The sequence below is a fragment of the Dermochelys coriacea genome, chromosome 7, assembly GCF_009764565.3.
Source record: "Dermochelys coriacea isolate rDerCor1 chromosome 7, rDerCor1.pri.v4, whole genome shotgun sequence".
NCBI classification, from domain to species: domain Eukaryota; kingdom Metazoa; phylum Chordata; order Testudines; family Dermochelyidae; genus Dermochelys; species Dermochelys coriacea.
The window spans coordinates 37,573,401-37,587,534 of record NC_050074.1 but is presented as its reverse complement, the minus strand read 5'-3'; the positions used below and the strand labels follow the sequence as shown (position 1 = coordinate 37,587,534).

Sequence of the window (14,134 nt, the reverse complement as noted above, 5' to 3'; positions counted from 1 at the left end):
AAGGCCCTAAATGGTTTAGGGCCTTCCAGCCTGAGGCTGCCTTCCCCTCATGTATTATCACCACAGCTGCAGTCAGCAAAGATGTGTCAGAGCCCTCTGTCCAGAAGAGGAATTCTACCAGAAACCCCTCCAGGAGGGGACCCCCTGTATTAGAACATATACATAGCTCAGAATGGTTAACTTTCAGGACACCATGCTAGCCTTGTTTACCCAAGCTTGTGAAGAAAGAAAGGCATGATGTCTCCATGTGTGCTAGTGTTTGGGTTTCCATTGCCAATTGGTCAGTTATGGGTTTGCGGGGGATGGTGTCACCTTTTTATGTGATTTCATTTTTAATTATGTAAAAGCATTCCCGGCTTGATCCGTCCCCTTTGGGAGAACTGCCTGCTTTGAGGATCAGTTGCGTGGGAAGCTTTGTAGACACAAGTGTTTCTGTTCATCCACATATTCTGATCATTAGCTGAAGAAAACCACACTCTGATAAAGAGAAGCTATGCACTTCTACTGTACCTTTCCATCCAAAGATCATTATGAAGAATAAGTGGCTAACAAAAGGGCAACTTTAAAATAAAAAACGTATCAGTTAGGAAATTATCTTTTCAACAATGACAGAATTCAGTGTGTGGGATGCTTGAATACATGAGAAATTGGAGAGCTGAGGCCTGGAATACACTTAACACTTAGGCTATGTCTACACTACGCACCTTTTAGTGACACAGCTTTGCTGCTACAGCCGTGCCGCTAAAAGGCACGCAGTGTAGCCACTGTTTGTCGACAGGAGAGAGCTCTCCTGCTGACAAAATACTTCCACTCCCAACAGTAGCATGGCGGTAGCTTTGTTGGCAGGAGAGTGCTCCTGCCGACAAAGTGTTGTTCACACCAGTACTTTTCGCTGACAAAACTTTTGTCTTTCGGGGTGTGGGTTTTTTAACACCTCTGAACAACAATAGTTTTGTCGTTCAGTTGCCAGTGTAGACAAAGCCTATGACTGACATATCTGCAGTGCTCAGGGATGTGAAAAATCCCGCTGAGCACCATAGCTATACCAACCTATCCCCTGGCGTAAATGCAGCTACGTCAATAGAAGAATTTAACTACCTAGTTGACCTAGCTACCATTCCTTGGGGAGGTGGAGTTCCTCCAGTGATGGTACACTGCGTCTACACTGTGGGGTTACATCACCATAGCTATGCTGCTTATAGCACCCATAGTGTGGATATGGCCTAAGGCAAGCTATTTTAATTTTGTCTAGTGGTATGGGCTGGTTTAAATCTCACTGAAACCAGGGGTGTAACCATCACCCTTCATTTGGGATAAATGTAAGAAATAGCTGAAACAATAGCAGCTTCCACTCAAACCAAAGGTATATGTGAGTGGGTGTTTTGCTGGGCATTATTTGGTGGAGAGGTGTGGATGTGACAGAGAATGAGGAGAAAGACCCCAGCAAGAAGGCAGCAAAGAAGCACCAGACACAGCAAGGGCAGAGTGCAGGCAAGAAAGGGGGCTAGACCGGGGGAAAAAGAAACAGTCTCTTACTGTTTGATTCCTGCTATGTTCAGAGAAAGAGGACTTTGTGCATTCTTTGTAAATAGGATTGTAACAGTAATGCCTGGCTCCATTAAAAATTCCTTCTCTTAACTCATTAGCTCTCAGGACCTTGACTTTTGTCTCACTGCTCGGGTCGAGAAGGGGTAATGCTACCTTAATACCTCAAATAGGGTATGTCTACACTACGAAATTAGGTCGAATTTATAGAAGTCGGTTTTGTAGAAAGCGTTTTTATACAGTCAAGTGTGTGTGTCCCCACACAAATGCTCTAAGTGCATGTAGTCGGCGGACTGTGTCCACAGTACCGAGGCAACAGTTGACTTCCGGAGCTTTGCACTGTGGGTAGCTATCCCACAGTTCCTGCAGTCTCCACTGCCCATTTGAATTCTGGGTAGAAATCCCAGTGCCTGATGGGGCTAAAACATTGTCGCAGGTGGTTCTGGGTACATATCGTCAGGCCCCCGTTTCCTCCCTCCCTCCGCCCTCCGTAAAAGCAAGGGCAAACAATCATTTTGCACCTTTTTTTCTTGAGTTACCTGTACAGACGCCATACCACGGCAAGCATGGAGCCCGCTCAGCTAACCGTCACCATATGTCTCCTGGGTGCTGGCGGACATGGTACTGCATTGCTACACAGCAGCAGTTTATTGCCTTTTGGCAGCAGACAGTGCAGTATGACTGGTAGCCGTCGTCGACGTAGTCCTGGGTGCTCTTTTAACCGGGCACCTGGGCAAACATGGGAGTGACTCAGCCAAGTCATTTCCCTTGTTTCGTCTCATGGCAATTGAGTCCTACCGGCAGTGCACTGTCTTTTAATTTGCAGCCAGCAGAAGACGATGGCCAGTAGTCATACTGCACCATCTTCTGCCGAGCACCCAGGAGGTGACAATGGCTAGCAGTCGTACTGCACAGTCTGCTGCCAGCATGATGTATAAAGATAGATGAAGTGGCTCAAAACAAGAAATAGACCAGATTTGTTTTGTATTCATTTTCTCCTCCCTCTCTCTGTGAAATCGATGGCCTGCTAAACCCAGTTTTGAGTTCTATCCTTGAGGTTTTGAGTTCTATCCTTGAGGCGGCCATTCAGTTTCTCGCAAAGCCACCACCTTTGTTGATTTTAATTCCCTGTAAGCCAACCCTGTAAGCCATGTTGTCAGTCGCCCCTCCCTCCGTCAGGGCAACAGCAGGCAATCGATCCGCGCCTTTTTTCTGTGCAGACGCCATACCACGGCAAGCGTGGAGCCCGCTCAGATCACTTTGGCAATTAGGAGCACATTAAACACCACACGCATTATCCAGCAGTATATGCAGCACCAGAACCTGGCAAAGCGAAACCGGGCGAGTAGGTGAAATCAGCGCAGTGACGAGAGTGATGAGGACATGGACACAGACTTCTCTCAAAGCATGGGCCCTGCCAATGTGGGCATCATGGTGCTAATGGGGCAGGTTCATGTGGTGGAACGCTGATTCTGGGCTCGGGAAACCAGCACAGACTGGTGGGACCACATAGTGTTGCAGGTCTGGGACGATTCCCAGTGGCTGCGAAACTTTCGCATGCGTAAGGGCAGTTTCATGGAACTTTGTGACTTGCTTTCCCCTGCCCTGAGGCGCAAGAATACCAAGATGAGAGCAGCCCTCACAGTTGAGAAGCGAGTGGCAATAGCCCTGCGGAAGCTTGCAACGCCAGACAGCTACCGGTCAGTCGGGAATCAATTTGGAGTGGGCAAATCTACTGTGGGGGCTGCTGTGATGCAACTAGCCAATGCAATCAAAGATCTGCTGATATCAAGGGTAGTGACTCTGGGAAATGTATAGGTCATAGTGGATGGCTTTGCTGCAATGGGATTCCCTAACTGTGGTGAGGCCATAGACAGAACCCATATCCCTATCTTGGCACCGGAGCACCAAGCCAGCGAGTACATAAACCACAAGGGGTACTTTTCAATAGTGCTGCAAGCACTGGTGGATCACAAGAGATGGTTCACCAACATCAACGTGGGATGGCCGGGAAAGGTACATGATGCTCGCATCTTCAGGAACTCTGGTCTGTTTCGAAAGCTGCAGGAAGGGACTTTCTTCCCAGACCAGAAAATAACCATTGGGGATGCTGAAATGCCTATAGTTATCCTTGGGGACCCAGCCTACCCCTTAATGCCATGGCTCATGAAGCCATACATAGGCAGCCTGGAGAGAAGTTAGGAGCTATTCAACTACAGGCTGAGCAAGTGCAGAATGGTGGTAGAATGTGCATTTGGACGTTTAAAAGCGCGCTGGCGCAGTTTACTGACTCGGTTCGACCTCAACAAAACCAATATTCCCACTGTTATTACTGCTTGCTGTGCGCTCCACAATATCTGTGAGAGTAAGGGGGAGACATTTATGGTGGGGTGGGAGGTTGAGGCAAATCGCCTGGCTGCTGGTTACGCACAGCCAGACACCAGGGCAGTTAGAAGAGCACAGGAGGGTGCGGTGCGCATCAGAGAAGCTTTGAAAACCAGTTTCATGACTGGCCAGGCTACGGTGTGAAAGTTCTGTTTGTTTCTCCTTGATGAAATCCCCCGCCCCTTGGTTCACTCTACTTCCCTGTAAGCTAACCACCCTCCCCACCTCCCTTCGATCACCGCTTGTAGAGGCAATAAAGTTATTGTTGCTTCACATTCATGCATTCTTTATTAATTCATCACACAAATAGGGGGATAATTACCAAGGTAGCCCAGGAGGGGTGGTGGAGGAGGGAAGGAGAAGGCTACACAGCACTTTAAAAGTTTAAAACTTTATTGACTGCCAGCCTTCTGTTACTTGGCAATCCTCTGGGGTGGAGTGGCTGGTGGCCGGAGGCCCCCCCACTGCATTCTTGGGCATCTGGGTGAGGAGGCTATGGAACTTGGGGAGGAGGGCGGTTGGTTACACAAGGGCTGTAGCGGCGGTCTGTGCTCCTGCTGCCTTTCCTGCAGCTCAACCATACGCTGAAGCATATTAGTTTGATCCTCCAGCAGCCTCAGCATTGAACCCTGCCTCCTCTCATCATGCTGCCATCACCTTTTAGCTTCAGCCCTCTCCTCAGCCCGCCACCTCTCCTCCCGGTCATTTTGTACTTTCCTGCACTCTGACATTGTCTGCCTTCATGCATTCTTCTGTGTTCTGTCAGTGTGGGAGGACAGCATGAGCTCAGAGAACATTTCATCGCGAGTGCGTTTTTTTCGCCTTCTAATCTTCGCTAGCCTCTGGGAAGGAGAAGATCCTGTGATCCTTGAAACACATGCAGCTGGTGGAGGAAAAAAAAAAGGGACAGTGGTATTTGAAAAGACACATTTTATAGAACAATCGGTACACTCCTTCACGGTAAACCTTGCTGTTAACATTACATACACAGCACATGTGCTTTCGTTACAAGATTGCATTTTGCTTCCCCCCACCGCGTGGCTAACAGCAGGGAACATTAATGTTCAGCCATAGGCAAACAGCCCAGCAGGAACAGGCACCTCTGAATGTCCCCTTAAGAGAAGCACCCTATTTCAACCAGGTGACCATGAATGATATCACTCTCCTGAGGATAACAGAGAGAGATAAAGAACGGATGTTGTTTGAACGCCAGCAAACATACACTGCAGTGCTTTGTTCTACAGTGATTCCCGAGTACATGCTACTGGCCTGGAGTGGTAAAGTGTCCTACCATGGTGGATGGAATAAGGCTGCCCTCCCCAGAAACCTTTTGCAAAGGCTTTGGGAGTATATCCAGGAGAGCCACGGCAAATTAATCATTAAACATGCTGGCTTTTAAACCTTGTATAGTATTTTAAAAGGTACACTCACCAGAGGTCCCTTCTCCGCCTGGTGGGTCTGGGAGGCAGCCTTGGGTGGGTTCGGGGGGTACTGGCTCCAGGTCCAGGATGAGAAACAGTTCCTGGCTGTCGGGAAAACCGATTTCTCCGCTTGTTTGCTGTGAGCTATCTACAGCCTCCTCATCATCGTCTTCCTCGTCCCCAAAACCTGCTTCTGTGTTGCCTCCATCTCCATTGAAGGAGCCAACAACACGGCTGGGATAGTGGTGGCTGAACCCCCTAAAATGGCATGCAGCTCATCATAGAAGCGGCATGTTTGGGGCTCTGACCCGGAGCGGCCGTTCGCCTCTCTGGTTTTCTGGTAGGCTTGCCTCAGCTCCTTAAGTTTCACGTGGCACTGCTTCGGGTCCCTGTTATGGCCTCTGTCCTTCATGCTCTGGGAGATTTTCACAAATGTTTTGGCATTTCAAAAACTGGAACATAGTTCTGATAGCACGGATTCCTCTCCCCATACAGCAATCAGATCCCGTACCTCCCGTTCGGTCCATGCTGGAGCTCTTTTGCGATTTTGGGACTCCATCATGGTCACCTCTGCTGATGAGCTCTGCATGGTCACCTGCAGCTTGCCACATTGGCCAAACAGGAAATTGAAATTCAAAAGTTCGCGGGCCTTTTCCTGTCTACCTGGTCAGTGCATCTGAGTTGAGAGTGCTGTCCACAGCAGTCACAATGGACCACTCTGGGATAGCTCCCGGAGGCCAATACCGTCTAATTGTGTCCACAGTACCCCAAATTCGACCCAGCAAAACCGATTTCAGCGCTAATCCCCTTGTCAGGGGTGGAGTAAGGAAATCGATTTTAAGAGCCCTTTAAGTCGAAAAAAAGGGCTTCGTCATGTGGACGGGTGCAGGGTTATATCGATTTAATGCTGCTAAATTTGACCTCAATGCCTAGTGTAGACCAGGGCATAGAAGGCTTCTGTGTGAAGCTTTTGGACTGTGCATTCCCCTCCCAGTGTCCTACTCTGCACAATCAGCTGAAACTCCTCGGACATAGCACACTGGCAGCTTCATCTGAAAGAACAGCGTTCTATGCCTTTCATAGTTCCAAAGCTAATGAAACAATGACAGGTACTTCTAGCAACTTTAAAAAATGTAGGTAATATGCTGTGTGTGCTTGTATTATGGGTAGAGCTAGTAGTGCTCCTGTTGCAGGGTGATGTGCCCCTTTAAGAGGGAGCAGGATCCAATGCATCTGGACTATAATTAGCTGCTGCCCAATAGGACTTAAAGGAAGACAGCTATGCCTTATCAAGGGGAGACAGCTGCAGGTTGTTGGGTAGATGTCTGTAAACACTGTAAGTAACGAGAAGGCTCCTGCAGTGCCTTGAGTCAGTAGGGAGAAGATGATGCTTTCTAGTTAAGAGATGCTGGAAGAGGAGGAAGCTGAACATTCAGGGAGGAGTGGCTGTGCCCAGCTTGGGACTTGGGTGAAGACTTTGTAAGTTTGTTTTCTTTTGAAAGAATTTGTGCAGGATTTAATGAATTGGACCTTTAAAACAATCAATATACTCCTATTAAACCAAAGATTAAATGCCCAGTGGAATGGAACTACTTTTCTTGGGAAAACAAAAATAATACCCAAAAAAGGATTGCCAAATGCATTTGCTAATGACTAGTCTCAGAGTCAATAACAGGCAACTTCAAATGTATTTATCAAGTTTAGCTGATACTTTAATTTGCAGAATGGCTTTTTCTACCAACTTCTTCCACCTGATATTGAATAGTCTTGGGTGGGAACTGGATTTTCCTTAAAAAAGAAAATCCTGTGGTGGTTCCCCTCTCCCGCCCCCTACATTCTAAAACAAAAAAAGATCAAAATTTTCTGCAAATGAAATTTTGGACAAAAATTGTTTTGGATTGATTTTCATAAAATCAAAACATTTGTTATGATTTTGATGTTTTAAGTTAAAACATGTATATGAATGAGTAGGTTGAAGAGTTAAAAAAGCTCTCAACTTCCCATTCCAAAATGGGATACTTTACTGTTACTAAAATGCCTTGTTTCTTTTTTCAAAATAAAACTTAATAAAAATCAAGATTTTAAAGCATTTTGATTTCAACAAAAACCATTTAAATCAAAAAATTCCAACCAAGCTCTAATATTCAAGGAGTTCAGTGCTCCCATGGAAGTTTCTGGGGCAGGCCTAGAAAAACAAGCCACTGCCTCCTGAGAATGGTAAGATCAGCTGATTTTAAGAGATGTCACCAGGAGTTGTACTGAAGGAGGGTGGGTGTTAGATCACAGCAGTGAGACTGAGACAGGGTCCAGAGGGCCTCCTTGACTGCAAGATTTTACTCAAGTGTACAGGCTGGAGAAATCAAGTACCCAATTGAGCACTCAGAAGGGAGCCTTTTTGAAAGTCACCTTGAGAAGACTCTTGTTAGCCCAGAGCTCTATTTCTAGAGAGCTGAGTTTTAATGGAAACTGTCCCCCTGCCTCCATTGGCTTCCCCTCAAGTAGAGACTTTGATGGTGCCTAGGGGCCCCAATCAGGGATTGGGCTCCCATTGTGTGTGAGGCACTGTACACACACCACAAGACTGTCCCTGTCCCAAAGGGCTTTACAGATCTTTTATTATAAGCCTGTGTGCACTAAGAATAAAGCGGTGCTGAAAGACTCCTTGGTCACTGAAGATTAGTATTTTGTTTTTTGGCTTTTTTTGGTGGGGGGTGTTGCTGACCAGATTTACCACTTTATAACTCATGAACTTCTGTAATTTACATTTCCAAATACAGTGGATCATGCAAACAAAAGCACTTCCTTTAAAAAGCTATCAGGAATAAATTCTGTGCACTGTGTTGTAGCAAACTGCCTGACTGCTCTTCAGATGAATCACCGGAAGGGGTAAGCTTCAAGAATTCAGAGTTAAGGATCAGATTAGCAAACTTTTGGATGCTTATTTGAAGCTTCTTTGAACTAGCCACCCACTGGCAAATGCAGAAATAAACTTGTCTCACAGGAACATGATTTCATGAGATTTTGTTTTAATGCTAATAATATGTACCACACTCTAAAGACATTGTTCTTTACAAATAGTACATTCCCTACCCTAGAGAGCTTACAATCAGATTTCCAACACTATTGCTTCTAGTCTCAGATGGAACAGCCCTTGTGGTTTGGATCATCTAGTCCTGGCTAGTAATAAGAATTAAGAACACATCTCTGAAAATTTCAATCTCTGTTTGGGTAGCTTGTTTCTGGAAATGAGTGATGAACTTCATACAGGATATGCATGGGAGGGTATTATTTTATGCAATTCAGTTAATCCATCACTACTTAACAGATCTCATACTTGAACAAGTCATTTAAGTGTGTTTTTAACTGGACAGAACATTCTGACTTGCCTGTACGAGAACTAGCTCTGTTAACTTTCAAAATCATTTCAGTACTGGAAGCTTATTCCTTATCAGAGTATTAGTAGTGATGGGTGAACAGACTAGCATAAAACGAAACCCTTCCATGCCCACCCTGCCTGAACATACCAAAGTATCTTTTTGTGGGTGAGATATTGGACTGAGCCTCACAAGATCTGGGTCAAATTCCCTGAGACCTAGCTTCCCCATGTTAGCCAAACAGCCTAGAGAAATGTGTAAGCAGGGCAAGGCTAGGATTAATCTTGAGACCTTCCCAGCAAGCATACTACATGTACATGTGTGTGCCAGTGCATACGCACATTTGCCCTAGTTAATGCAGCTTCCTCAAGGAGCCAATTGTGAAGGGTGGAACTTTTTTCCAGTGGCTCCTTATTTAGGAGCCCAAGTCTGGCAGGCATCCTCTTCACCTTTGGTAATGTGACCCTTAATCCTGAGCGAGGCAAAGTGCATGGCGGTAATATCTTAATCTTACAACTCCCTGCAAGAACAGCAGTCTGTTTCTGATTCCAGTATGAGGGGTAGGAACAGATTCTCCATACTGGGCAAGCTAAGCTGTAACACTCGCATTATGGCATTGATTGACAACAGCAACCTCTGCCGGAGGTTAGAGGCTGAAAACTTGGGACAAGAATCTTAAGCGCTATGGAGAATCCTGAAGCAGTGCTGACGCTATGTAAAGCTTTTTCCAGCCACTCCTGCCTGACCACATGAACACACATACAGGTGCTCCAGATACTACAGTGATCAATGCAGTACAAGAACCTAAATAGAAGAGAACAGACTCAGCAAAGATCTTTGACAAAGCTTGTGCTCAAATAAATGTGTTAGTCTCTAAGGTGCCACAAGTCCTCCTGTTCTTTTAGCAAAGATCTTGTTAATGAGGAACACAACATCACTGATATAAAGATGCAGAATAGTCAGAAATAAGGGGCTTCTGTCTAGTTTCTGGGGCTTAGCAACTGGGTGTTCCCCACTGAATGCAGGTTTAAGAAACCCCAGTTGTGAGTATACTCGACATGGGGATATATGTAGAGAGTCTTATGAAAATCTGGCCCTGTCCTTCACAACAGGGCAGTTGCTGTGTTATCACCCAGATACTGATCTGAAGCATCACACACAGAAACTCTAACAAGATAATAGGCCTGTTTCTCCTCTGCCTTATGCTTGTGTTACAGACAAACTATGTTAAAAGAACATTAAGGCTCAAGTGCTCAAAAGTTGGGAACAGTTGCTCATGCAACCTTAATTTGTCCCTCATGTGCAAATGCATGATAGTTTTTAATGTCCCATACTATTTTATTCCACTCTGCCTTATTCAGCACACAGAATAGACAGTGCTCACTGAATAAACAGCTATTCAATGTTTTGTTTTATCCTCATTGTTCAGTGGGTGGCCCCCTGCCTTATTTACTGCATGCTAATTAAACCCTGTTGTAAGGATAGTATTTTTCTCATGGCTGTCCTATGATACTCATCACTATAGTATCTGAGTGCTTCACAAACACAAATTTATATTACACCACCTCTGGGAGATGAAGGGGTCTTGTTATTGCCATTTAAAATGGCTAACAGGCTCTGAAAGCGTAGTGTCAAAAGTATCCATTATTATTATTTATATTATCATAGCACTTAGAAGTTCCAGTCATGGACCAGAACCCAACTGGGATAGGTGATATACAAACACAGAACAAAAAGACAGTCCCTGTTACAAAGAGCTTACAATCTAGGTATGAGACAACAGAAGGGAAGGAAAAGTGGGGGGCAGGATAGGAGACGGTAGGAGGGGCAGCTGTGAAGTGAAGCTGAGGTGGCTTGGTTTAAGTTACAAAGTTAAATTAACATAAGACCTTCCATTGATCTACTTATGCATCTGTCTATACTCAAATTTGTCTCCTGCTGATGTAAGCGCCATTATGGCAACACACCTCCCCAAATGACCTTAAGTCATGGTTGATGTACTTGCACTATGTCACCAACAGCCTTCCAGCAGCTATCCCACAATTCCCAACAGCCAAGCAGGGATGAGCCCAATGCAGGAGAAGGAACATTGGGTAACTGTGTGCATGCATTTTCCCTAACAGTGTTTAAATGTAAAGATGGTGCCCATCCTGTCCCCAAGTTACCAAGACACAGGTATCAACTCTTCCTTTCTTTTTTTTTTTTTTTTAACTCCTATGAGAGGAGGTAGTGGTACAACAAACAGAAGTAGTTATCCGTTTTTCATTCCCTTGGAGGATTGGGGTGTTGGGGCCTGTCCCTTGAATCCTCCTAAGAGATCGCTATGAAATTTTCATGGACATACTCTGCAATCCTCTCCTGAGGGTTTCTAGGATTGACTGCCTTATTTCTTCCTCTGCTGTAGGACACTTTCCCACACCACTTCCCAGTGAGTTCAGGTGGCACCATTGCAGTGAAGAGGCTAGTGGTGTATGGGCCAGGGCAGCTTCAGGACACCAGACGCAACTGTGCTCTTTGTGCCTTTGTTACGGTCAGAAGTGAGATATCCACTAAAATCACCACTGCCTATGGAAAATAGTGCCAATTTTCAGTGTCATGGCTCTCTATTTGTACCCATGGCACTAGGGATCAAAACATTATTGTTTCATGCAACTGAAAATGTTAATTCCCCCCTCCTTCCCTGTCCCCAACCTCCAGCTAGGCCCTACTCACCGTGACTGAGACGGGAGAGAGGTGCTGTGCCAAGGCACTCCATAGCTGAAATGTCAATAACCATGTCTTGTTTCAAACATTTGGGGAGCAAGGGAAGGGAGTTCTGGAACTTAACATTTGCTTTCTGATGGGACTATAAATACGATACCTCTATATGCTTTATCTGTAGCTGCTGCCACTGCAGCCTTGAGTGGTTCTACCCCCGCCACACCTGTAGAACAGCTGACGAGGAGGAGGAGGAGAAAGAAGATGATAGAGGAGGAGATGTTCAGTGAGATACTGCAAGTCAGTACTGCACCAGACTGTCAACAGACTCCCTGGACGGTGAATATTACAGGCGGTATCTAGAGGGAAATGTGCATGAGTTACAGAAGGAGATGCACCAGGGTATAAGGAGGCTTCTCCAATAGCCAACATAAATGCTACAAACTCCTGTTGCCCTACAGATTCAACAGTCATGGGCTTGCCTCCCACTACAGCCAATGGAGAACTACACTTCAGCACCTCCTTACACACCCGCAACATTCCATGTGTCATCAGGGTCTCATCCCTACCCCTGCCAGTCCTTCCCGTCCCCAGCTGTGGACAACTACAGCTTCACAAACTAACTATGCCTCTCACAGGTCAGTGTCTATGTGTAGCCAAAATGGACTACATTAGTGCACTAAAATGCTGCTTTTCTAAATTTAAAGTTCCATTTGGTTAACTTATGTTTTAAATTTGCATTGCCCTTTTTTATTTGCACATTTTTCACCCTTTTTATCAGTCAAACGTTTTTCTTTTAAAATAAATAAATGTTAATTAGTTCACACCTACTGCAACACTCAAAGCAGCCAGTAGTCGTAGGTGTACATCACCACAGACAGGACTTGTAGGGTCAAGAAAACAACCAGGCATATGTGTAAATGTACTGCAAGCACTACATAATTCATAGTTTCAGTGAAAGAAAATGTAATAAATGTACAGCTAAACACAATCACTCATAGGTTCATTGTAAGACACTGTATTATATGTACACTAAAGCACTACACAATTCCTAACTGCCCAAAAACTTTCAGGGCCAGGGTGCAGTCAAGCACAGCATGTTAATGTGGCTGACCATTAAAATGTTCTTTCAAAGCATCCTACAACTGCATCGCTCCATGTTTGGTTCTTGTAATTGCCCTTGTGTCTGGCTGTTCAAACTCACCGGGCCTCCACTCTGCCTCTACTTCTACCCTCCATGCTAGTGGCAGCATTTCTCCCTTTGCCTCACATATATTATGCAGCATGCAACAGGCAGCTATAGTCATTGGCATTGCACGAGATGGGAGCGTGTGGCACAGTGGGATAACCTACCTATGGTGCACTGCACTTTGATACAAGCACTCCTGGTGAGTATGCTCAGCACCAACACAGCAAGCCAAGTACATAAACTTGCACAATCGATACACTAACTTTGGCATCTATGCATTGACATAACTTGTATCGATCAAAGTTTATGGCATAGACATGGCCTGTAATTTTGGGTACCCAATTTGGGATGTCTAGAGCCTGATTTTGTACACTTGGGTAACAAAGAACACACAACATGGGCATGTCAGCAAGTGTGAAGTAAAATTTTTCAAAAGCTTATAGCTTGGCCAAACTTATGGTGTTTTTTACAGGAACAGCAAAAGGCACATCCCTGATAGCAGGCCTCCCCGACCAGATTTCAAGCACTTGCTCAAAAGTCAAGAGGTGCTAGAGCTTGTCAGTGAAATGGTTCATAGGTGCTGGAACTAAGGGTGCTGGGGGTGCTGCTGCCCCAGCTTGAAATGATTTCCATCATATACTAGGTTTACAATTTGGTTCAATGGCTCTCGGCACCCCTCACTATATAAGTTGTCCCAGCACCCCTGAAATGGTTGTAAGAATTTTTAACATGGGCAAAAAAACCAATCTTCTTGTATTGGAAACAGCAGAACCATTTTTGCTGAAACTTAAACAATGACATAAGTGAGGCAGACACCCATCATGGAAAATTTTAGTCTGAACTGTTAACATTTGGCAAAGTTGTGAGCAACTGAAAAGTGTTTTATAATGGGAAGTGTCAGGCAGCCTTAATAATAGGCAGGGCTACCAGCTTTGGCTATACTAAATCAGGAGTACCTCCACTAAATGCAGTACACTTGTGTATGTCAGAGCTGAATGAAACCCAGTGTTTCTGCTGTAGCAATAACAGTAGCAGGCAACAAATCACTTTCTGCTAATTCTCCACATTCCCAAGACTGTAAAACAGAAACTATAGAGAATGAAATCACTGACATGAATGCAGATTGTGAGTGATACCTATATGTTGTGATAGTGAAATGTAATGGTAGAAATCTCAAAATGGAACTACATCCAGGGATAGCAATAAGTGCTAGGTTGGGTGGGGACGGAGTGGGGAAACAAAAACCATTCAGGAATAAATTCTGAAATGTATGGTAATTTGGCCAGTACAGGCCAGTAATTTGTTCTAGCAGCAGTTAGAAGTTAAATGCCAGTAACTGGGTTGTTTCTAGATGAGGTAGTAAATTTCACAGTTTTAATGTGTCAAGCAGGGATTCTCAAACTCGGGGTTGGGGCCCCTCAATGGGTCACAAGGTTCTTACATGGTAGGTCACGAGCTGTCAGCCTCCACCCCAAATCCTGTTTTGCCTCCAGCATTTATAATGGTGTTAAATATATAAAAAG

The 14,134-nt window shown here is 45.1% G+C and overlaps 1 long non-coding RNA gene across 1 annotated transcript; it reads left to right on the top strand.

The window, feature by feature from the left end:
• The first annotated feature begins 11,693 nt into the window (after window positions 1–11,693).
• Window positions 11,694–12,568, top strand: LOC122461041. Its single transcript, XR_006282731.1, has 2 exons — window positions 11,694–11,761; window positions 11,884–12,568. It is a non-coding gene; the product is annotated as an uncharacterized LOC122461041 (long non-coding RNA).
• Window positions 12,569–14,134: the final 1,566 nt, after the last annotated feature.